Source organism: Protopterus annectens, chromosome 11.part0, assembly GCF_019279795.1.
Source record: "Protopterus annectens isolate FY-2018-M chromosome 11.part0, PAN1.0, whole genome shotgun sequence".
NCBI classification, from domain to species: Eukaryota; Metazoa; Chordata; order Ceratodontiformes; family Protopteridae; genus Protopterus; species Protopterus annectens.
Genome location: NC_056745.1, coordinates 788,044,186 through 788,066,775, shown reverse-complemented (window position 1 = coordinate 788,066,775; position 22,590 = coordinate 788,044,186). Strand labels below are relative to the sequence as shown.

General features: G+C 37.4%; 1 protein-coding gene across 5 annotated transcripts in view; it reads right to left on the bottom strand.

Moving 5' to 3' along the window:
- Positions 1-22,590, bottom strand: part of CHRM2 (cholinergic receptor muscarinic 2) — a 2,909,771-nt gene that overhangs the window by 2,805,964 nt on the left and 81,217 nt on the right. For all 5 annotated transcript variants that reach the window (XM_044088214.1, XM_044088216.1, XM_044088213.1 and 2 more), the window contains exon 2: positions 15,303-15,537. The gene's annotated coding sequence lies outside the window, so the exon portion shown is untranslated. The remainder of the gene's footprint in view (positions 1-15,302; positions 15,538-22,590) is intronic.

The window sequence follows — 22,590 nt, the reverse complement described above, 5'->3', positions numbered from 1 at the left end:
TCCTACTCCAAAAATACACGATACTTTCTCACACTCCTCACCAATCTCCTGTATAACCATTTTAACTCCAGGCTCACCATAAGTGGGGCTATCCACCCCAACCTAGGCCCAAATCCATCCTGTCCAACACAAACTGCTCCAACACAAATGTCAGAACATAACACCCCCACTTTCTTCATCCCTGGGCAAATCAACAACAGCAGCAAAACCAACCATCTTTTAATGCTAAATATTAATATTAGAAGTAATAAAATACCTGAACTTTAGGCCACAATAGCACACTAACAAACATAGTTGCTTTAACAGAAACCTGGCTAAATAAAAACATAGCTAACTCAGAAGTTCTCCCTACAGGCTACAATATCATTAGACAAGACAGACCACTTTGTAAAGGGGGTGGACCTGCCTTAATGTACAAGTCCATCTTAACTGTTCATCAATTACCAAACTCCTACCCCTCCCCCAATAATTGGGACATACTTATCTCACAACTTCAACTTCACACTAAAAAGGTCATCACCACAGTTGTGATCTATATTCCACCTGGTAATACACCTGCTAGCCTTGAAGACTTCTTATCCTGGTGTTCATCCACATACTCACAAGAAACCCTTATTCTGGGGGACGTCAACCTAGATTGGTTCACCTGTATATCAGAACCACCAAGTAATCTAATAAATCTCCATGGCTACCAACAGCTAGTCCAAATTCCAACTAAATGTGATAAAAAATCTAAAAGGGAATCCATCCTTGACTGAGTCCGAACTAACAACCCCACATTGTACCCTCACACAGGCAGTCTCCCAGACACCTTAAGTGACCACAACATAATGTACTTTATACATAATAGAACAAGCATATGCAAAACCACTAACTATATATCCACTAGAAACACAAAAGAATTCTCTCCTGAGGTCCTCAACACTTTACTCTGTAACTGTGACATGACCCCCCCCCTAAAAACCCTCCCACTTGACCAGGCTGTAGCATATTTTAACAAAACATTTCTACAACACCTAGACACTGTCGCTTCATTGCACAAAATCAAGGTTAGAACCTCTACAAACCCCTGGCTCAGTAAAGAAACCAAACAAATCCTCAAGTCCAGAGGCACTGCCTGGCTTGACTATCAAAAAAACAAAGAAACACAAAGCCTAACTAAGTACCAAGAACTGCACAACCATGCAAAAAAATGCATTAGGCTGGACAAAAAATCCTACTACACAACATTACAAACTAAATATCAACACAACCCACAAAAATTTTGGAAAAATGTAAACCAGCTACTAAAATCCACCCAAAAGGTTACCCCCAAACCAACCACCCCTGACACTAAATTTCCCATCGAAACACAATTCATCTCCCACTTTGTGAACTCAATTCTATCCTTAGTATCACAGGACAGTTCCTTCCTCACTATCCCCCCCAACACAAATAACTCTAATACTAGCTTTACCCTCAAAACAGTTTCCACCACTTCAATCAAAAGCATGCTCTCCAAACTAAAAACCTCATCAATAGCAGCCGACCTACTCCCCAGCTATTTCTTGAAACGCACAGCAGATTCTGTTGCTATCCCAGTCTCCACTCTCATAAACAGATCAATTGTTGAAAACTATGTGCCCAAACTCTGGAAAATATCCTATGTTACACCCATACATAAAGGCGGGACCTCCACTGAACTTAATAACTACAGACCCATTGCTTTACTCTCCCCCCTGGCCAAAATCCTAGAAAAATGCATCCATACCCAGATGCTAAACTATCTCCTAGACAGCAACATCCTGTCACCTACTCAGCATGGTTTCAGACCTGCCCATAGTGCCACTACAGCCCTCCTCAGCTTCACAGACACAGTAAACCATCTAACAAATGAAGGCCTACAAGTGTCAACCCTTTTTTTGGATATGTCCAAAGCATTTGACACAGTCTCACACCAAATCCTGATAAACAAACTAAACCAATATCATCTATCAAATTCCACTATTACCTGGTTCCAAAGCTACTTAACTGGCAGGTACAAAGCTGTGAAATGGGAAAATTCTCTCTCTCCTCAGCTGCCCATAACTATAGGAGTCCCACAGGGTTCTATCTTAGTACCACTACTATTCACAGTCTTCACAAATGACCTCCATACCTCCACACAGCATGCATCTATAATTCGGTATGCAGATGACACTACCTTAATCTGTGCTGCACAAAACATTCCCACCCTTCTGCAAACAACTCAGCTAGCATTCTCTGATGTTGAAAACTACCTTACCAAAGCCGAATTTATCCTCAGTCCAAAGAAAACTCAGTTTATGATTGTAACCAGTTCTAACAAAAACACTAACAGTCAATTCACTATCTACTCCACAAATGTACTCCAATTGCTCCAGTGGCACAGGCTAAGCTATTGGGAATAACCATAGACTCCCACCTAAAATTTGGTAGTCATCTCAACTTAACTTTTAAAAAAGTACATGCCAAACTGGAGTCACTCTACCGTATCAAACCATTTCTTACCAACAACACAAGATCAGCCATTGCTCGCTCCCAACTTCTATCCACACTACTCTATGCATCTCCCATTCTGACTAATCTCAACAAAACTGAACTAAGCAAAATGGAAGCCTGCTATAACAGAATTGCCCACTTTGCTGCAAATTGCTCATATAGAACTCATCACTGTACTGCTTTGAGACAGCTCCACTGGCTTGAGCTGCCCAACCTCCTAACCTACAATCAGCTCTGCCTCTGTCATTCTATCTATTATATCCCCAATAAGTGTCCTGTCCTCAAAAACCTAGTACAACATCATTCAGCCAAGAGGGCTCTTAGATCATCAAGCAAACTACTACTAGAAGTCAACAACAGCTACAATAGCTTTGGAGATGCACTATATAGTAGTTCAGTGGCTAAAAAATGGAACTCTATCCCTACTAGCATTCAAAACACATCATCCAAAGCTTCCTTCAAAGATCTCATCAGGCAACATCTCAAGCAAAGTTGTCAGTAATATGATTGCTCCCCAGGCTAGTGAAAGCAGATAACATATACATACTAAATCCAGAGCACTTGATATTTAGTTTTCAATCGTACTCACAAACACTGGCTAATCTACAATGTATATACTGTACCTGTGTACTATGTATGTATCCTACCTATGTTCCAAATTTCAGCTGTACACCACAAATCTATTAATTACCTTTATTTTTAAAATTAATATTTTTTTGTTTGTTCTCTCCACTTTAACTGTTTATGTGCCGCATACCACTGTAAAAACATGTCTCTTGTAATTTGTATGTATACTGATCATGTCTAAATAACTAAATGTGTCTGTAATTTTTCTTTGTGGAGCTTTTCTCCCCAGGCCTCTGCTGAAAAAGGGCCTTTTTCTGCTCAGTCAGACATCCCCAATTAACAAATGTAAAATAATTCAAAATATCAACTTGATCATTGCATTAGTACCTTGACTAGTACATCAATTCTACCTCACAGTGGTATGAAAGAATGCCTAGGAAATAAATAATGCTATGATGAAAAACTCATCATATGACATGGTAAAGGATGGGACATGAGAAAAGATACTCCCCAGGAGCAAAGCTACTTTGAGTAAGCCTACATATTGACAGCAAAAATCAAATTCACTCATGGGAACTAATGAACACTGTAACATCAATCATTTATTGTTTTATCTGAATAAAAACAAGCAGAATTAAGGATATGTTGAAGTGTTTGAAAGACAGATAAATTATTCAGCACAGTGTGATTTCATCAAGTTAAACTCTCTTGAAAATGCCAATAGTGTCACTTTCTTTGCAAATTCAAATTAAGTATGTCTTGGTTTGTTTTACTCCTCACTGTAAATCCTTTGTTTGACTGTCCTTTTGTTTACTCAAAGAATTAACTTAATTGTCCTCCGTTATTATCAACTTTCCTTTTCTGGAATAAACTAATGATCAGAAATGGAACTTTGTGGTCTCTGATTTCTATAAGGCAGAACAAGAATAAAGCATATATAATAATTTCTTTCTCACATATGCAAAAAACATGTTGGAGTATTGACAAATCTAAGTCCCACTAGCTTGTAGATGAACAATTATTGATCAACCATAAAAGGTATTTTTTTGTTATCTAAAAAAGCTTTAAGAAATGCTATCTTATTAGTTCAAATAACATGGTTAAATAGGCTAATCATTTTGAATTCTTTGCATTTTCATGTTGGTCTTATGTGACATGTTGATTATAAAGTGTGATGCAAATAATGTTACATGATGTTGTCATTACAATTACAAAAAAGTGGCTCCAAGAAATTATATTTAAATGATAATTCCGAAGTTTAGTAAAGGTGGTATCCTTTCTATTACAATTTATTTCTAAAATGTACAAGAAAATGTAAGATACTGATGACTAGACAGCCTTAAAGGAATATATTTGCATCAAACCCATAAGCACCACATACACAAAGGGTTCCTATTAAATTACCAAAGATGCATTCGAACTTGAAAGCACAAAAAGGCAAAATAGCGAAACGGTATATAAGCAAATTCTTTCCCTGGGAAAGAAATTGCTTGGCCGCTTCCATTATCTTGACATTCTCGTGACTGTAGTGTGATCTTGAAGTTGGTATATTTAAATAGGATGGTGTGGGAAGCACAGCCCCCCCCCCACACACATCTTTATGCAGTGTTTTACAATTTGTGTGGAACAGTGTTTTTTTTTTTTTTTCCCCTTGGAAAATAATTGCTGTTCTAAGCATTTGAGATTTTAACCTTTTGCTTACATGGGGTCGATAAATCATTGATCGCTTTTTAAGCATTTGATGATTTAACATAGACCCTACACAAACACTGTCAGTCATCTAAAATTTTATATTTTATCTCTCTTGGAAGAGTTTAGAAAGCCAGATTCCTTGTGGAAAGACTCGAACATGATCGTTTTCAAAGCAGTCATCAATATGCAGACAAACACATCTCTTATTACAATACAAAAGGCTAACATATTTTAAACTGCACAAAACCATGTGCTTTTGAGGAGAACTGCTGCTTATTCTTAAATGGGACTACTTTTCATTCATGATCTGTTGATTGTACATATATACATTATTCTTTAAATGGACCATGCTATCTCTCAACTACGGACCTGTACAAAATCACTCCAGAGGTAGCAATTTGTATTGCATCACAAATTCTCAGGCTGTGTAAATCTGCTGCCTACAGATGGGAAGAATAACAAGGTAAAATTGATCATGAATGTCTGACGGATTCATCAATGAATGCTGATACTACAGTTCATGATACGTTTGTGGACGTTGTGGAAGAAACTGCAGTAAGATGAGCATCATTTTTTTGTTTGCTACAGTACACCTGTGTCACTGTGAACCACACTGAAGGCCTTCTCTTAGACCAGAAAGATTTTTCCTCCTGATACAGATATAGATTATGCCCCTCTCCTGAAGACAGGCCAGCCTGCTTTCTGACAATGGAAGGAGTAAATTGATAGCATAAAAAAGTCCAAATGAATGTTCAGAGCAAGACTTAGCCTTGAAAGTAAGGAGAAAAGAATATAAACAAAAGAAATTTAAATACAAGGATGAGGGAACATATGTACAATATAAATAAGAAAGATAAACATCATGCACTTTACAAACATAGTCTTGAATGCTCTGGTTTCAACAAGTTTTTATTCTCCATTTTGGAGCAATGTACCACTGATATTCGTGGGGGAGATTTTAAAAATTACTTGAGCAGAGGGAAGCTATATGGCAGATCAAGTTACAGGCAGATAAAAGACTGGGCTTGAATGATGCCATCAATATCAAATTTATTTTTTAAAAAATCGTAAATTGCACATTAGAAAATAAAGTTCTGATTTTATTAAATAGGCCCTACGTTTTTTATATATATTTTTTATGAGTTGGTTGATTTTAAAATGTTATATTATTGTTAATTGGATAATAGATTGTTATTAATTAGGGTGTGTATGTGTGTGTGTGTATATATATATATATATATATATATATATATATATATATATATTGTTGGGTTTTTGTACTGGTTATGTGGTTCTGAGGAAGTCATTTGACGACAGTGGTGATTAAAGTGAAGCTACGCTATCCATTTTGCAGTCTTTTGTCTTTCTCAGCTTTTGGATTTGGTGTTTTTTATTTATTTGGTTTTGTTACACCAATTGGACCTTGTGGTTATTATTATTATTATAGGAGAAAAGAATATAACGTCATTGTCAAAAGAAAGTGTGGTATTGGACTGCCAAAATGCAATACAATATTTAAGTCTGTTGGAAGAGCACAAGACAGGAATATACTGGGAAGGAATTGCTTTTGTTTCTATTTTTTTTTCTTTTTTGCACCTGTTTTTTGATTCCATTTCATTTTTGTTAGCTGTTACTTCATTGGTTTTCACATCTAAAATCACATTAGAAGACTAGTCCCTCCATCCTGTCAACAAAATCACTCATCATCATTAACCCTTTTTTCCCATTTTCTGCCTAGGGTCAGTATATTACATCAGCTGTTACAATCTCTGTCAATTCATCACCACTCGCTTACCTTCTACATCAGTGATGTCTCACTGGCAGAGATTTCTCTCAAACAGGTCCTCCATCTCTTTGCTGGATGCCCTCGTTTCCTGTTGTGTTCTTCCTGTCTGTCTCATATCTTCTTCACTAGATTGTCCTCTGCTTTGCTGTACATGGGCCTGAACAATTGTAATCTGTTCTCTTTGACCTTTAGTGCAACTGGAGCTACTGCTCTGGTGTCCTCATTTCTGCATCTGTTGCACAGCATGCATCTCATCATCCTTCTGATGCACTTCATCACCATCATCTATAGCTTCCGCATCTGCTCTGCTGTCACTTCCCAGGTTTCTGCATCATACAGTAGCACTCATAACAAACCTGCTTTATACACCTTACTTTTCAGACTCATTGGCAGTCATCTATCATATAATATCCTAGACATTATGTGCCAGTTGGCTGAAACCCCTCTAGCTTTGACCTCATCCAAACTTCCCTTCTCCTCAACCATGTCTTATAGGTACTTGAATTTTTTGAAGCTGATTTATATTGCCCAAAGTTGTGGATTTCCCCTTTGTTCTTGAAATTAGTAGTAGTATTCTTATTTTCCAGTCATCTTGGGTACAACTTTCTATTCATTCCACTATGAATACCCTCTTGAGCCATTTCTCTCCTAACTTTCCCAGCATCTTGATCCCATCTGATGTCACCTCATCTAAGCCTGCTGTTTTTCCTGATTTCATTTTTCATTAGTGCTGTTCCTACTTCATTTAGGGTGGAATCATCTTCTTCCTTCATTGTTGGCTATGTCTGGGCAGTACAGCTTCTATGGGGTTTTCTTCATTCAGAAGCTGCTGGAAGAACTCCTTCCATCTGCCTTTGATATCCTGAGGACTCATAAACAGGTTGTTGCTTGCATCACTGATAAAGAGTGTCTGATGTCTATCTTCTTTATCTTTCTGTCTTTGCCTTGCAACCTAATAGAGTGCCATGTACTGAGTTACCTTCCAGAAGCTGGCAGAGTACCACTAATGCCTTGATCTTTGTTATTGAAACTTCATCTTTGCCTCTTTGTTAGTCAGCTGGTATTCCTTCTTAGCCAGGTCCTTCTTTTCTATCTCACATGTTTTCCTGCACTCCTTTCTTTTGATGACTTCCTGGACATTTAGATTCTACCACCTGTTTTTCTCATGTACCTTATTTTCATACCTGGATTGACCACATATCTGACCAGTAGTCCTCACACATGCTATTTTGAGGTGCTGCCATTCTTCTTCTACTCTACTTATCTCCTCTTCTTCCTGAGGTGATAGACCACTGATAATTTCCTGGAACACTCATGCTTTTTCTCCAGTCATCTTTCAGGTCTTCAGACTAGTCTCTGTTGACATTAGACTCTTCTCTGACCACTGTTTGCAGCTAATTGTGGCAACTAGCGATTTATGCAGTGAGATGAGTGTTTCACTGGGGATGATTTTGCAATTGCTGATTCTACCTCAGTACCCTTTCCCAACTAGAAGAACACCTACCCAATTTGTATGTTGGCCACTTGATTATGCAATCTTGTGATTGTCTGTCTTGCTGAACTATGTGTTGGCCACCATCAAGCCATTTACTAGACAGAAGTCTAAAATGATGTCTCCCTCTTTATTCCTGTTGCCCAACCCATGTGGACCCAGGCAGTCCTCATATCCTGCTCTGTCTGTCCCAGTACATGCATTCTGGCTACTCATTACCAACACCAATTCATGTTGTCCTGCTTTATCTAGCAGGTCCTGCAGCAGACACCTGAATGCACACCTTTCTTCACTGTCACTACTTGACTGTGTGATATAGGCTGTGAATATGAATTCTGCCCTATCCTTAGATTGCCATGAGTCTTTGGCTAATTATGATTACATCCCTCACTGTCTTCTGAAGCCTTTGCCTCACCATAATTCCCACACCATTTCTAGTGTGTTCTCCTCCTGAGTAGTAGATCTGGATTCCAATTGGCTTTGCTGTACTGTCCTTCCAGCTTATCTCCTTGATACAGTTGATGTCCAGCCTCCTTGCCACCTTATGTCATCCACTTCCAAATTCCATCCTATCAGTGTCAGTATGCAATGCTTAAATCATGTTTGGCAGGTTGATTGGTTTTATGTCCAGCTTTCACTCAACAGAGTTATCACAGGTAATCCAAGTTGAGCAACTGGACAGCAGCCTACTAGAAGCTTATTCACCCCAGGCTGTTGAGATTTATGCTGGGATTACTCTGGACAGTAGGCACACATAGAACACTCCCACTATTAGCATGAGTCCCTGACACAGGTCAGAGTAAGCCAGCTCCTCAACCCACTTATCACCAGCAAATTCCCATGCCCTGTTTTTGCAATATTAGTCAATGTGACTGAATCACCTAGGACTAATTTTTCACCATTAAGTCACTAGCTCTTACACAGCACACAGTCTTTCAGTCTTTGCTCCATTTTCACCTTACTATGGGACACAACACACCACAGCTGGTGAGCAAAGTGGTTGGTCTATAAATCTCTTACCCCAGTAGGCATCATCTAGAGTCTGTGCTGCTTCGAAACCACTCCATTTTTGTGTATGTGCAAGAAGGAAATACTCACCAATTTTTTTTTTTTTTTAGTTAGTAGGACCTCCATAGAGACATAGTAGATCATGCAAACTTCATACAGGCATTGGATGGAAATTAAGATTGAAACATTATACCTTGTGCGTGGGAGGTGAATCCTTAACAATGATACTAACTTTTGTCTTCACTAACATGAGTTTAATTCAGTTAAACTCAGCTCATATATTTCTATTTTATTTTACTTAAAATTTGCTGACCATGTATATGGGTGATAGGGAAGAGATACAATAAACATTGGGACAATTTGGGATAGCTGATCAATTAGCTTATTTAGGAATTATAGACAAAAAAATGACTCCCTGTAGATAATCTATATATACATAGGGAGAACACATAATCTTGATCCACACAGTGATTGGATGAAAAGATTGAATACCAGACCTTGGAGATTTGTGGTAGAGATCATGAATAAATGTACTGCCAATTTTAATCTAAAATCATGCAAAAATAAGACAAAAGGCCAGGTGTTAATAAATTATTCTTTAAGAGCAGTTGTGATGAATAAATGGAGTTAAAGAAAATTAATTGGACTCATTCAAGTGAATTGCATGCATATAAATAATGTTTACATGTACATAGGCTTCATGCTATCAGATAATTTAAAACTTTATTATAAAACCACCTGTATGAACCCAGACACAAGGGCATAATCTTAATCATTAGCTAACAAATAACAGTACTTATAGAAATACCTACAATGTTACCTATTAACCTATCCTCAAAATAATTCTACAAGCTATGCACTAAATTATAGTACTCTGAATACTGCTATAATCTGCAAGTGCCTGCAATTTACATTATTCTCTAAATAAAACTGTCTTTACTAACACACGAATAGCAGTAATGTTTGCAACATGTAATCTACTGTAAAAAGCTTCTATAAATGCATCTCTTATTTGAACAAACAACCTAATTTTTCTTATTATCTGTTGCCTACAATCAGCCATAAATTTAGTTAGTAATTTGTTTTATTATTTTAATGAAGTCACCTGTTTGTACTGCATTTTGTACTGAGTCCCAGATGCAAAGCAAATCTGGATCCTGCCCATATAACCAATTAACAGAAACAATACATTTAAAAATATATATTTTAAGTAGAAAATTGCAACACTACCTTACAGGATATTAATAAAAGGATTAGCAGATTCCACGTAATTCTAGAAATGTACTAAGCTGTATGCAACATCATATGATTAAATATGCAGACATTCCTATTTTGCTTGTGTCTAATTCTAAATGTCTTAAGATGACAATACCTGTTGCGATCTTATGACTACATTCCAGTCATGTCTGTAAATATGTTTTCCTGCATTTGGCAAATGAACAATGTAAGTTCTGATAGGTTAATCTTTTTTTTTCTGATAAGAAAATGATACATCTAAGATATTATGTATATAGGTGTTAGGCATTATTGTGATCTGTTAAATCAAGTAAATTGGTTCCCTATAATCAAAAGAACCATCTCACTCCAACACTGTTTGATTTATAAAATCCACAAAAGAGGTCATTGATCACCTCTAAAACAATTACTTCTGATCCTGCCTTTCAACTATCTCCTAAAAAAGCTGACTCTTCCAAGGTTTAAGAATGCAATAGGTGAAAGACCCTTCTCCATTATGTCTCCTACCATATTGAATAACTATCCCACTGATCTGAAAACCAGTTTCTAACATTCTTTAACGCTCATCTAAGCAAGTGCTTATATAAAAAAGCTGACCACACTTGTTTCTGGGAAGCAGGTTAAATAATCATAGTTCAAGTATTCCTTTATAAAGCAAGCAATTATTGATCACTGTCTTCTAATACTGATTTTATTACACATTTTGATAAGCTAGATCAAGTGCTCATTTACATTCAGTTATGTTTCTGCATTACTGCCACTAATTATATTTCATTTAAATATAGTATGTTGCACTCTGTTCTTCTGTTAATTACTTCGTAAGCTGACAATTATTTATTGTATGAGGGTAGTGGCTGAAAAGAGTCAATAGACCAGATCACATAAACGGTTAACAAGCTGTAATTAAAAAAAGTGTTCCATAGGATTACAGTCACTTGACTGCTGAAAAGTGTCAACATTTTAAAGTAAAGTGTCTGTTGTGGTGCCTTATTGGAAGTTTGAAAATAGGAAATTTTGAAAATTTAAATGAGATAAACAGCAAAAGAGAACTAACAAAAATGCATTGACTCATTAAAAAATGTTTGCAGAGACTTGTCTCCTTCCTATCACAATGTAAGTGGCTGCACCACCAGAACCTGCTTTTTATGAATATTAACTCAGAGATCACTGCACCTTGAAGAATGGGAAATTCTTACAAGTATAGCTATTTCAGACTTAATAAATATTTCCTCATAATTATCTACATGTGTTTACTGTAACAAAGTGTGTCTTAACCTGGTCAGTCTTATAATAAAAACACATTGACTGCTGCTTGTTGCTGTCCAGTTAACATTATAGCAACATATCAATGGTCACAATGGAGTTTATTTATTTATTTTAATTTGTTAACCTGAGTAAGGTACTGATAACAAATGGTAAATTCCAGTCTCAGTCAGTGTAGAAACATAACAGAATATACTAAATGAGAATTACAAGCTAACAAAATAAATAAAAAGAACATTTTCACACTCTGCAGCATAGCAAACAGCATATGAGACATGAAGTTTCTTAATCTGCAGTAGTCTATGTACAGTTTGCAGAACTATGAAATGTTGCACAGTCCTGTATATGTGAGAATCAGTACTTTGGACGAAGGCCTCTGCATTTTATTATTTTTCCTATATTGCTTGTGATTCCTCTTTGTATAAGGTGCAGGGACCTCAAAGTGAGAATGATATCTGGTGCCCCACACCCCCTGTTAATTATATATACCAACTATGAGATCACAAAATTATAGGTGAAGGACAAAATCCCGCTTCCCACTACATAGAGATCTCCCACATAAACCAGCTGGCATCCTACAATAAACTAGGGGTTTGATAAAACAACACTCAAAAGAAAACTTTAATGAATGTGTGATTATACCCACTGCACTCACATGTATGCATAGAGAGAAAGACAGAAAGAGAGAGAGATGGAAAGGTAAATAGTCAAACTGTATTTTGAGTTTACTATTGTCTAAAACTATTAAAATCACTCTTGACTGTGGGAGTTAATAGGGAAACTGGCTTCTGCTGGAGATGTGCCTGTAGTCATGGTAAGCAGGACTGTGCGTTAATGTTAAAACTTTAAATACACCAATTGTTGTGGCACAGGGGTGAGAGTGTCTATGCAAGTAGTTTGGTTTAAAGTACGGGTCAGGGTATGACACAAATTTTCTGTTGAAGATATATGTTGGTGCATATGAAGTGTATGTGTGTGTATGAGTGTACATTGCTAGTAAATGCCTAAAACAGATCATTGCTGCATATTAAGTCTACTGACTTAAATATATATTTTCTCTCCAAGTCTAAATAAGCCATACAGAACATTATAGTTATTTTCAAGCCTTTGGTACAGAAGGACAGTCAGAGGATTAATGCTTCATGAAAAATGACAAATATTAAGAGAGTCCAAAAGTCTCCACTTTGGACTAGCTTCTGTTACAACAGTGAAACTATGGATGTGCGCAACACAAGCCACACCTTACACAGTTTATATAACTTTTAGTTTGTTTACAATAGTATCATCTGAAATCATCAATTTTACTAATATATAACCTCCCCTTCATGTAAGTGAGATAGTTCTGGAGGTATGAAATGAATACCATAGCTTCACTGTCTGCCTGTCATTTTACTATGACTGACACCTATTAGACAAATGTGGAAATCAGTTTTCAGATATTAAAAACATATGGTATTTAAGAGACAGAGTGTAATTTTAAACAATAGTCAATAATCACACGAAGAACCAATGCAAATATGGTTTGATGGCTTGCTTTATTCTTGCACTATTATAAAGTGCCATTTATTGATACTGTTCAAAATGCCACATGTGCGTTCACCTGCTGTGATACAAAGGAAATTAAAAAATCAATGTTATATTGTCATTTATATGACCTTGCATTGTCAGCAAACTAAGCCATGAGCCTATAAAAATCCATACCTTTAGGAGTTCTGATACTTATTTCAAATTTATGAACTGTGTATATGCCATGTTCTTAGTAGCCATTTGTACACAGGGTAATTTATCAATGCATTAGCAAATGTATCAGTTATATACAAACTAGTCAAAGCCAGACAAAGGCAAATCTACAGTAGAAATAAATGTTATGCACCTAATCAGGTATATAAAATGAAATTCAAGATGTGCTTTATTAACCAGGATGCAGACAAACAGATGAAAATATTTCATAAATGGCTTCCCTAGAACAAAATAGTTTGCACAGTTTGCTACAGATGTACCACAATATAATTTTGCCCAACCAGATAAAAACATGCATATGCCTGATTTAGTATTGGATTCATGATGAAATAGACTGTCATTATCAGTTGTGTGTGCATGTTGTATGTGTGCATGTACACGTGTGTGTATGTGTGTGTGTGTGTGTGTGTGTGTGTGTGTGTGTGTGTGTGTGTGTGTGTGTGTGTGTGTGTGAGCAAGTGTTGATAAATGAATAAATAAGCTGTCTCAGTGTTCATGATTGGAATTACAGTTCTCTATTTTTGGCCTTAGTTGAACTCGAATGACCTACATGAGCATGTTAAACACTGCACGAATTATGTACGTTTTAAATGTCCCCCTTTTTACTTGGCTTGATTTTGTATTGGCACATCTTGCATTTATATTGAGGAATTTATTTGTGCAGTGCATGTTATATGGTTTTTTATTCAAATGAGTTGAGTTACAAGTTTTACTATCACAAGTTCTACATCATGATGTGATTGGTTAGCATTGAATCAGGAAGTCTGAGCTGTTTTTCATCAGCAATGTTATACTGGAATGAAAAATGCATCGGTTTTGAAAATCTTTTATCTGGCTTTTCTGATTAAGTACGTTAATATTTTTAGATCTGGAAAAATATGAAACATTGAATTGCTTATTTACTTGATATTGTTTATTTTTATTTTTAGTTTGGTTTAAGCTTATGCGACTGAGTTCAACAAGCTGATAAATGGCGTTCACATATCTCTATATTTACAATTCAGTTTAGCTGCAGCTTCTTTACATGTTTTTAAATATTGTTTTGGGGTTTAATTTACTACAGTGGAGAATGTGATTGTTTGATAAGAACAATGTTAATTTATGTGATAATTAAGAACCTTTGAGTGTTCTTTCTATTAGGATGGAGATTATACCCCTTTTTAAGGATGATCAAGTAATGTGTTTCATGTGACATGCTGTCAACAACCATTTTCTTATAGGTTCATAGGTTATAGGTTAGTACTAAGCTAACTGCCCTTGCGAGCCATTTTAAGCTTAGCTAATTATCCCTTGTGAGACTCAAACCCTGCACCTTGTGTTTGCAAGGCAAACACCTTAACCATTAGGCCACCCTCCCAACCCTTACTTTTATTAACTTCATTTGTGGATATGTGATACGTTTTGTTATTTTTATCATGATTTTTCAGACTCGTGCATATCAGTACATTTTGTGACGTATGTAAGTCTCTGTTGTCTGATTGGTATACTTTGGTTTTAAATACTTGAATGAATGTTCTATGTTTTAATGTCTGAAGAAGCACTGGATGAACAATGTGAAAGCATTTATTTTCTTACAATAAACTTGTGGATTTTACTGTATAGTCCTGCCATGTGTGCTGTATCTTACATTTTGATAAATGACCGAAAAAGGCTTTCAAATGGATCTGCACACGTTTTTAATATGATACATTGTTTATTAAGGTTACCAAAAACTATTTGCAAAGTTAGTATACTCCTAATTGGATTGATAACTGATATTCACAACATATAAACTTCTCAACAAATGCAAGATTAATACTTTCATGCTACAAGATTAGCAAAGTTTAATGGTGCTAAACAACTTAACTCATTCATTTGCATATAGATGTCCTGCAGCAATGTAACTGAATAGCTCCAATTTTGATCTGACCCAGTACATTTGTTAAAATAGATTCTCATTAATCAGATATAATGCAAACTAACAAAAAATGCATAAATAAGCCCATGCGGATATCCTGAAAGAAGCAAAGCCAGGTTTACCTTGTTGTTGTTCATTTTCTGAATTAAAATGCCTTCCATCTGCCACTTTGCTAGTGTCCAGAGAACAGCTGGAAAGTGACCATTCATTCATCCAGAAACTAAAACTGTAAATATTTTGTGCTTGTACTTCTGGGCTTTATTAGAGGAACCACTTCCATATAGGTACTTATTTGTTGTAATACTGCAGATCAAGGAAGAACATTTATTGCTGTCAGATTAGCAGAGATTTCATTTCCTAAGAAGAAAAAAAAAGTACAATAAGCTAATAGCAATAATGACAAAAGACAGCATTTTATCTGGTAGTGCTGTACAAAAAGATGATAATCTACATACTGTGGCATTTAACTCTTAGAATATCTTTTCCAAGAACGTACTTTTGTTAAGCATATTCATTTTATTCTTGACAGTATGAAACATTGCTTATGATGCCCATTTCAAGAACAACAAACAACACAAGTTTCAAGATCTCTTATATTATTTATTCAGTCACACAGTACCAATGAATCTCACTATCCAATGTAATAGATGCTAAGTCTATTGTTCAAAGCAACTTATGAGAGATATACACCAATATGTAGCATTACAAGTTTGGATTTAAATTATACTTTACTATAAATTCTTCTTAAGCATCAATATAATTTGTATGTACATTTGAATGTTTTTTAACATTAATTTCTGCCTCTTTTAATATGGCTGTATTAGCTTTTATACTATGAAATTAAGACTTCAATGCTTTAAAGTCAGTGTAAGGACCCATTCAAATGTGTCTATTTTTATTTAAGTTTTTAACTTATTTTTTATCTGTTTTATTTTTCTTAATAGTAGTACTTAACATATGTTATTGTATATCCTTAAGGGGTCATTTGCATATATCCCATAGGCCTTTAATACAGGAGGTTCAATGTATCGTGCAGAGAAAACTCTAGCGTGTCTAGGTTTTTCTTGCTGTTTTTAGTGAATGGTCACCACAGCATTTTCTCCATGAGGCCGATGTGGAAATCTAACTTCTAGTCAATTATATCCCCCACAATGTCTGCCACCTGCTGATGGGTAATAGAAATGTCACCTCCACTCACATTGGTACTGGTGGGTACCACTGTACCCGTAAAAGTAGGTTGAGAGAGGTGATAAGAGGATTTGTGCTGTGTGAGTGTTTTTGGGAAAAGGAGAAGGAGCTTGTTTTTTTTTTTTTTTTTTGGATTCAGTATTAGTTGGTTATCAGAGAGACAGATTTTGACAGAACAGAAGGTTTGTTGAGTGAGAGTTAGAAGGTCGGGGAAGCTGTACGCAGAGGAGATGAGAGTGGAGTCATTGGCATATCGTAGAAGTGTAGAGAGGTTAATAGCAGACTGAAGTTTGTTAGTGAATATGTTAAATAGGAGGGGCCAAGAACAGATCCTTGGGAAACACCAGTATTTACAGGGGAGGAATGGAGAGTGGACAGTTTGCCATTGAATGGATTGTTGCCTGCTGGAGAGGTAGCTAAAGAACCGATTGATGGAGCAGGTGGAGATATTATTGTCGGAAAGTTTTGTTAGAAGTTTAGAATAAGAGACAGTATTGAAGGCCTTAGAATGATTGAGGAACAGACAGGAGATCAGCATGTTTTTGTCATGGGCTTCAGTTATTGTTTGGGTGAAAGAGTAATGCAGTGCCGGTGCTATGGTGGGGTCTGAATACATGTTGGGCAGGGGTAAGGAAGTTGTTGTCATGTTGGGCAGGGGTAAGGAGGTTGTTGTCATGAATGTATTTGATTAGCTGACTGTGGATGCACTTTTCCAAGGTTTTAGATAGGGGGTAGAATAGCAATAGGTCTAAAGTTACAGGGATCAGAAGAGTTTCTGCCTTTATGGAGAGTGATTATATAAAAGGATTTCCATATGTCTGGGACAAGGGCTTCAGAAATGGAATGACTGATAAGAATAGTGACTGGGTAGGCAATGGATTGTGCAGCTATTTTTAGGAAATGGGATGGTAGTTGGTCAGCAGAGGGGGAGCACAGCTTAAGTTTATGTAGGAGAGATTTAATAGAGGTGATGGGAACTGGTTGGAAGGAGAATGTATTGAGAAGAGTTTTGTTTTGTGGTGATAAAGGGATTGTGTCAGAAATATTAGTTTGTGTATTTTGTGTAAGTTTTGGGATATATTCTATGAAATAATTTTTATGGAGGGTCGCAGTCTCAGTAGCAGTGTTGTGTAGAAAAGTGTTGGGAGTAGTAGTGTTACCAGGGTGGAGCAGGTTGTTGATGGTAGTCCAGAACTATTTGGATTTTTGTGTGGGCTACATTGGTTAGAGGAGAAGAAAGCTTTCTTATCTTTAATGACTAGTCTTTTGGTCATGTTTTTGAGCTCTTTGTAGCTCTGCAATAAGAGGGGTGATTTGTTTTTAACCTAGGCTTTCCAGGTAGCATCTCTATTGTGCATGATTGAGTGGGTTTGTTTAGTAAGCCAGGGAGCATATTTGGATTTAATTCTGATTTTTTCAAGGGGAGAATAGAATCAAGTGTGCCAAGGAAAATCTTATTGAAGGATTCTACAGCCTCATTGAGAGGGAGATGGTATAGGAAGGACCAAATAATGCTCGATCACTTGGACATAAACTTTTCCAGGTCAAAGTGGATAATGCTATAACATACTTTGTAAATATGATCTTTGGGAGAATGTTGGGTGAATCTGTGAATAAAGGTTGAGGAGTGGTCGCTTAAAGAGTTAGGAAGTATGCCAGGATTGAGGTAGTGGTTAGGAGCTCAGATGAGGATCCAATCAAGGATAGGTCCAGATGAGGAAATTTTGTTAGTTCTAGTTAGGGTAGTTATTGTTGGTGAAATCCATGAAGGTTGCGACTATGGGTAGGGGATGAGGAGGACAGATTAGACCAGTCTATGTTGACATCTCTAAGTATGATGGTTTCATAAGGGACATATTGAGTGAGCCTGGAAAGAAAGTTCTCTAGGATGGGAATGTTACTGCTAGCGGCAATGTATACAGAGACTATGGCAAATCTTTTGTGAGGGTTAAGGTGACAGTTTACGATAAAAATTCAGGTGAAAAGCAGGGGACAGAGAGAGAGAGAGCAAGAGAAAGAGAGAGTGGAGACAAGTTGATTTATTCAGAGTAGAGGACAGCAACCCCCTCCCTGCTTATTGGTTCTATCTGGGTGAAAGACATTGTAACCAGGAGGTAAGATTTCAGAGCTGAGGATTTGAGGTTTAAGCCAGGTTTCTGATAGAGTTAGAATGTGGCGAGATGTGTTAGAAATCCAAGAGTGAAGTTGTATTATTTTATTTACAATGCTTTGGATATTTAGAGAGTAAATTGTTAGAGATTTCAGTGAGGGAGTGTTAGTATTATTGAATAGGTGAGGGAGAGTGGTTAGAGTTGTGCTATTGTGTGGGGAAGAGGCAGGAGGTCCTTGGTTGGGGTGAATGTTCCCATCCAAGAGAAGTGTGTCGATGAATGTGTGAAGATATATAAGTAGGTTCATAGTAGGATAAAGTTGTCTTGGTTTCAGACTAGTAGAGAGAGAGAGGCAATAGAATTTATGGTCATTGTGAAGAGGTGAGATGGGAAAGAAAGAAGGTGAGATTGATTGTGGGTGAGGGATAGTGTGGGTGTTAAGTGAATAAGGGAGAGTAGATGAGAGTGGTTGGTAGCAGAATGGTGTATGGTAACATGTCAGTGAGAGGAAGAAGAGAAAGGTGGCAGAGAGATAGAGGGGCCATATGATGGGCTGTTGTGAATTCCCTGTGGGCAAACAGAAGCAGATACTGCCATGCCCATGGCTTTAATAACCAAGTGCATGGGGGGGGGGGCAGAAGAAGTAACTAGTGTTGTGCTTAGTGTATAGTACATGCTTATGTAATTGCAACATGTAGAAGTATGTTATGTATGTATGTATGTATGTATGTATGTATTTTTTTTTCTGCAACTGTGAGGCCACTGAAATGGACTGGGGATCAGGGAAAATCATTTACTATGGATGGTGGTTGACCCTGCATTTTTGTAAGGGTAGCAGAAATTCATGAGGCAGCTGTACCCACAGGAAAAAGTACAGAACTAACTCAAAAAAAAAAAAAAGCCACCCTGGTGGATTCACAAAATCAGTAGGCTATATAACAGAAGGAAGACAATCATGGAAAAATTTAACAGGTGCAGCACCCTGCAGAATAAAAGCACTCTCATCCAACTAAACAAACAACTCAGAAAACAAATACATTCTCCTGAAGGCAAATTTGAGGTAAGTTTGGCCTCCCAGGCCAAAGACAACCACAAAGCTTTCTTTAAGTATGTCCACAATCTAAAATGCAATACACAGTTGTGTGCAGAGCTCATTGTAAATGGATCCACCTGTACTGAGCCAGAAGATATAGCAAACCGCCTGGCTGATAAATTCAACTCTAACTTTATCCCTCTCTCCCCCCTTCAACCTTCCCTCAGGAAATATCATTAAATATAACCACCCCTGCTATCACTAGGGAACAGGTCCTCAATGCTATCTATAAGAGCAAGAACAGTGCTGCAATAGGCCCAGACAATATCCCAGGATGCCTTTTAAATAGCATGAAACATGACCTATCACTGCCTTTGGAATTACTGTTTAACTGTAGCCTCCAAACAGGCTTTGTGTCTCATGAATGGAGAAAGGCAACAGTCATCCCTCTGCCCAAAGATGGGCCATCTACAGATCCTGGAAACTACAGACCCATAAGTCTCACTAGTATTATATGTAAAGCCATTGAAATAATTATCATGGAGATGATCAATAAAGATATAGTAAACCTCCAGATGCTGGACCCAACCCAGTTTGGTTTCTTCAAGGGCAAATCATGCCTACTCAACCTGGTGAACTTCTTTGAGAAGGTCATCATAGCAATGGATGAAGACAAAATCATTCACACTGCTCACCCTGATCTGGCCAAAGCATTTTACAGAATAACCCACTTGGGCATTGTTGACAAATGCAAAAGGTTAGGCATAAACCTGTATTTTACCTGGTGAACAGCCAACTGGCTCACAGACAAGACAGAGGAAGTTAGAACTGGGGAGTTCACCTCTATGAAGAGGCCAGTTACAAGTAGAGTCCCTCAGGGATCAGTTCTTGGACCACTCCTTTTTGGCATTTACTTCTCAGAAATCAATGCCAATGTAATTGGTCTCTGGCTGACTAAATTTGCAGATTATTGCAAATGAGGAGATATCATTGAATCTCACACTGACGAAAATGTTCTCCAGGAGGGGCTGACACAGCCATACAACTGGTGTCAGAGTCATGGACTAAACGTAAATGCCAAGAAATGCATAATAGTATCCTTTGGGAAGTTCTCCATCCCTGGTAACTATCATATTGACAACACACCCCTTACAGCTGACCCAGTAGTCAGGGACTTGGGGACACACATAAATAGCAATCAAGTCTTTGACCATCATGTGTCTACAGTGGTGAGGAAATCATTTTATGTTGCTCAACTTATAAACAAAAGCATGTCATCTAAGTCCAAGGAAGTCATTGTTCCACTTTATTCAGCATTTGGCATTCATCAAACCTATCATTGAGTATAATTCTCCCTTTGGTATGTACCTAACCTGGCATACCCAACAACTGGAATGTCCACAGAGATTCCTAACTAAAAGAATATGTATTGCAAGTAAGTAAAATGTCCTGTGCAGACCATTTCAAGGCCCTATCCCTGTATTCTGTCTACTACAGACTTTTGAGGGAAGATCTATGCTTGGCATACAGAGCATTGTCAAACCCCACTCTGACTGACCTCCTGCATATCCACAAAACAAACAGCACCAGAATTACCTGTTCTAAAGACTTAAACCTTGCCTGTGATATAAATAGGACCTGCTGGAGAGAGCTGTATGTAACCCAGAGACTACCCTGTCTATGGAACAGACTCCCCATCCATGTGAAGCAGAGCTCCCTAACCCAATTCAAGTGCAACTAGGGCAACTGGATGGGAAACTGGAAATTCATCCCTTGTTTGGCATAGACACAGACACAGGCAACCTGTAAATGGTGCATCTCCCTGGCCCATGCTTACACTTATCAAGGGAGTCAGAAATTGTCAGAGATTTGGGATGCATGGCTAGGCTTAAAAAGGCCTTGTGAACCTGTGAACCTACAAGTAGCCAAAAATCTTCACACTGATTAACATAATTATGTAACCCCCACTCACTCCCATGGAATTGTGGGATACCGACATGCAAACACAAATTGAAGAACAAACCAAGTATTAAACACAAAATATAACCAGAACAATAGTGTTTTATTTATATTAACATTTGAACTTGTATCAAACTGTGAACTTGTGTAAAACTAAAATACATTTTTTTATAAAAATAAAATGAACTGCTTCCAGCTTTTACACTAACATTGTTATAACCAGAACGATACTTGTTAAGATGCAGTAAAGGCACCTGGCTTAAGAAAGTAAAATTAACTTAATCATGACAAACCAGTACTCGGGTGGTCACGGTGGTGCAGCAGTTAGCGTCGATACCTCACAGCAAGAGGTTCTCCAGTTCAATCCTCAGCTGGGGAGCCTTCTGTGCGGAGACTGCATGTCCTCCCTGTGGTCATCTGGGTTTCCTCTGGGTGCTCCAGTTTCATCCCACTTCCCAATGACATGCTGTAGGTGGATTGGACACTCTAAATTGGTCCTAGGTGTGACTGTGTGCGTGTGTGTGCCTTCTGTGGAAGGTTGGGCGCCGGGCTGGCAACTCGACACCATAAAACTCCACTGCCAATCATGAGTGGACAGGTGATCCGCTGTGGCGACCCCTAACCAGGAAAAGCTGAAAGAAGATGACAAACCAGTAATCAGACACCAACCTACTAACCAAATGCTTGCAAAAACATCTGCAATTGAAATTATATGCACACACAGCAACACAAATGCACACTTCCTACAAATGATAACGAAATAGGTGTCAAGAAGAGCAGAAGCAGAACTAAAAGTTAAACTGCTGTCATTAACTAGGGCCTAACTGATGCATTATGTTTTCATAATCACATATAAGAAAGTAAATAAGTCACATAAAAATAAGCCAGATGCAAATCCACTATGTACACTAAAAACCTTCTGTAAACGCAGACAACTCTCTCAATCTTGCAGCACAACTTAGGCATGACTGAACTGATTCCATTATTATTCAGAGAGGTGGTGTGTACAGTTCACTTTCATCACACATACAATTGGGGACTAGCATAACTCATGTGTTTTCTGTCAATATAGCTTAGGAATCTTAGGTACTAAACATTGGTACAGATATATGCACTTAT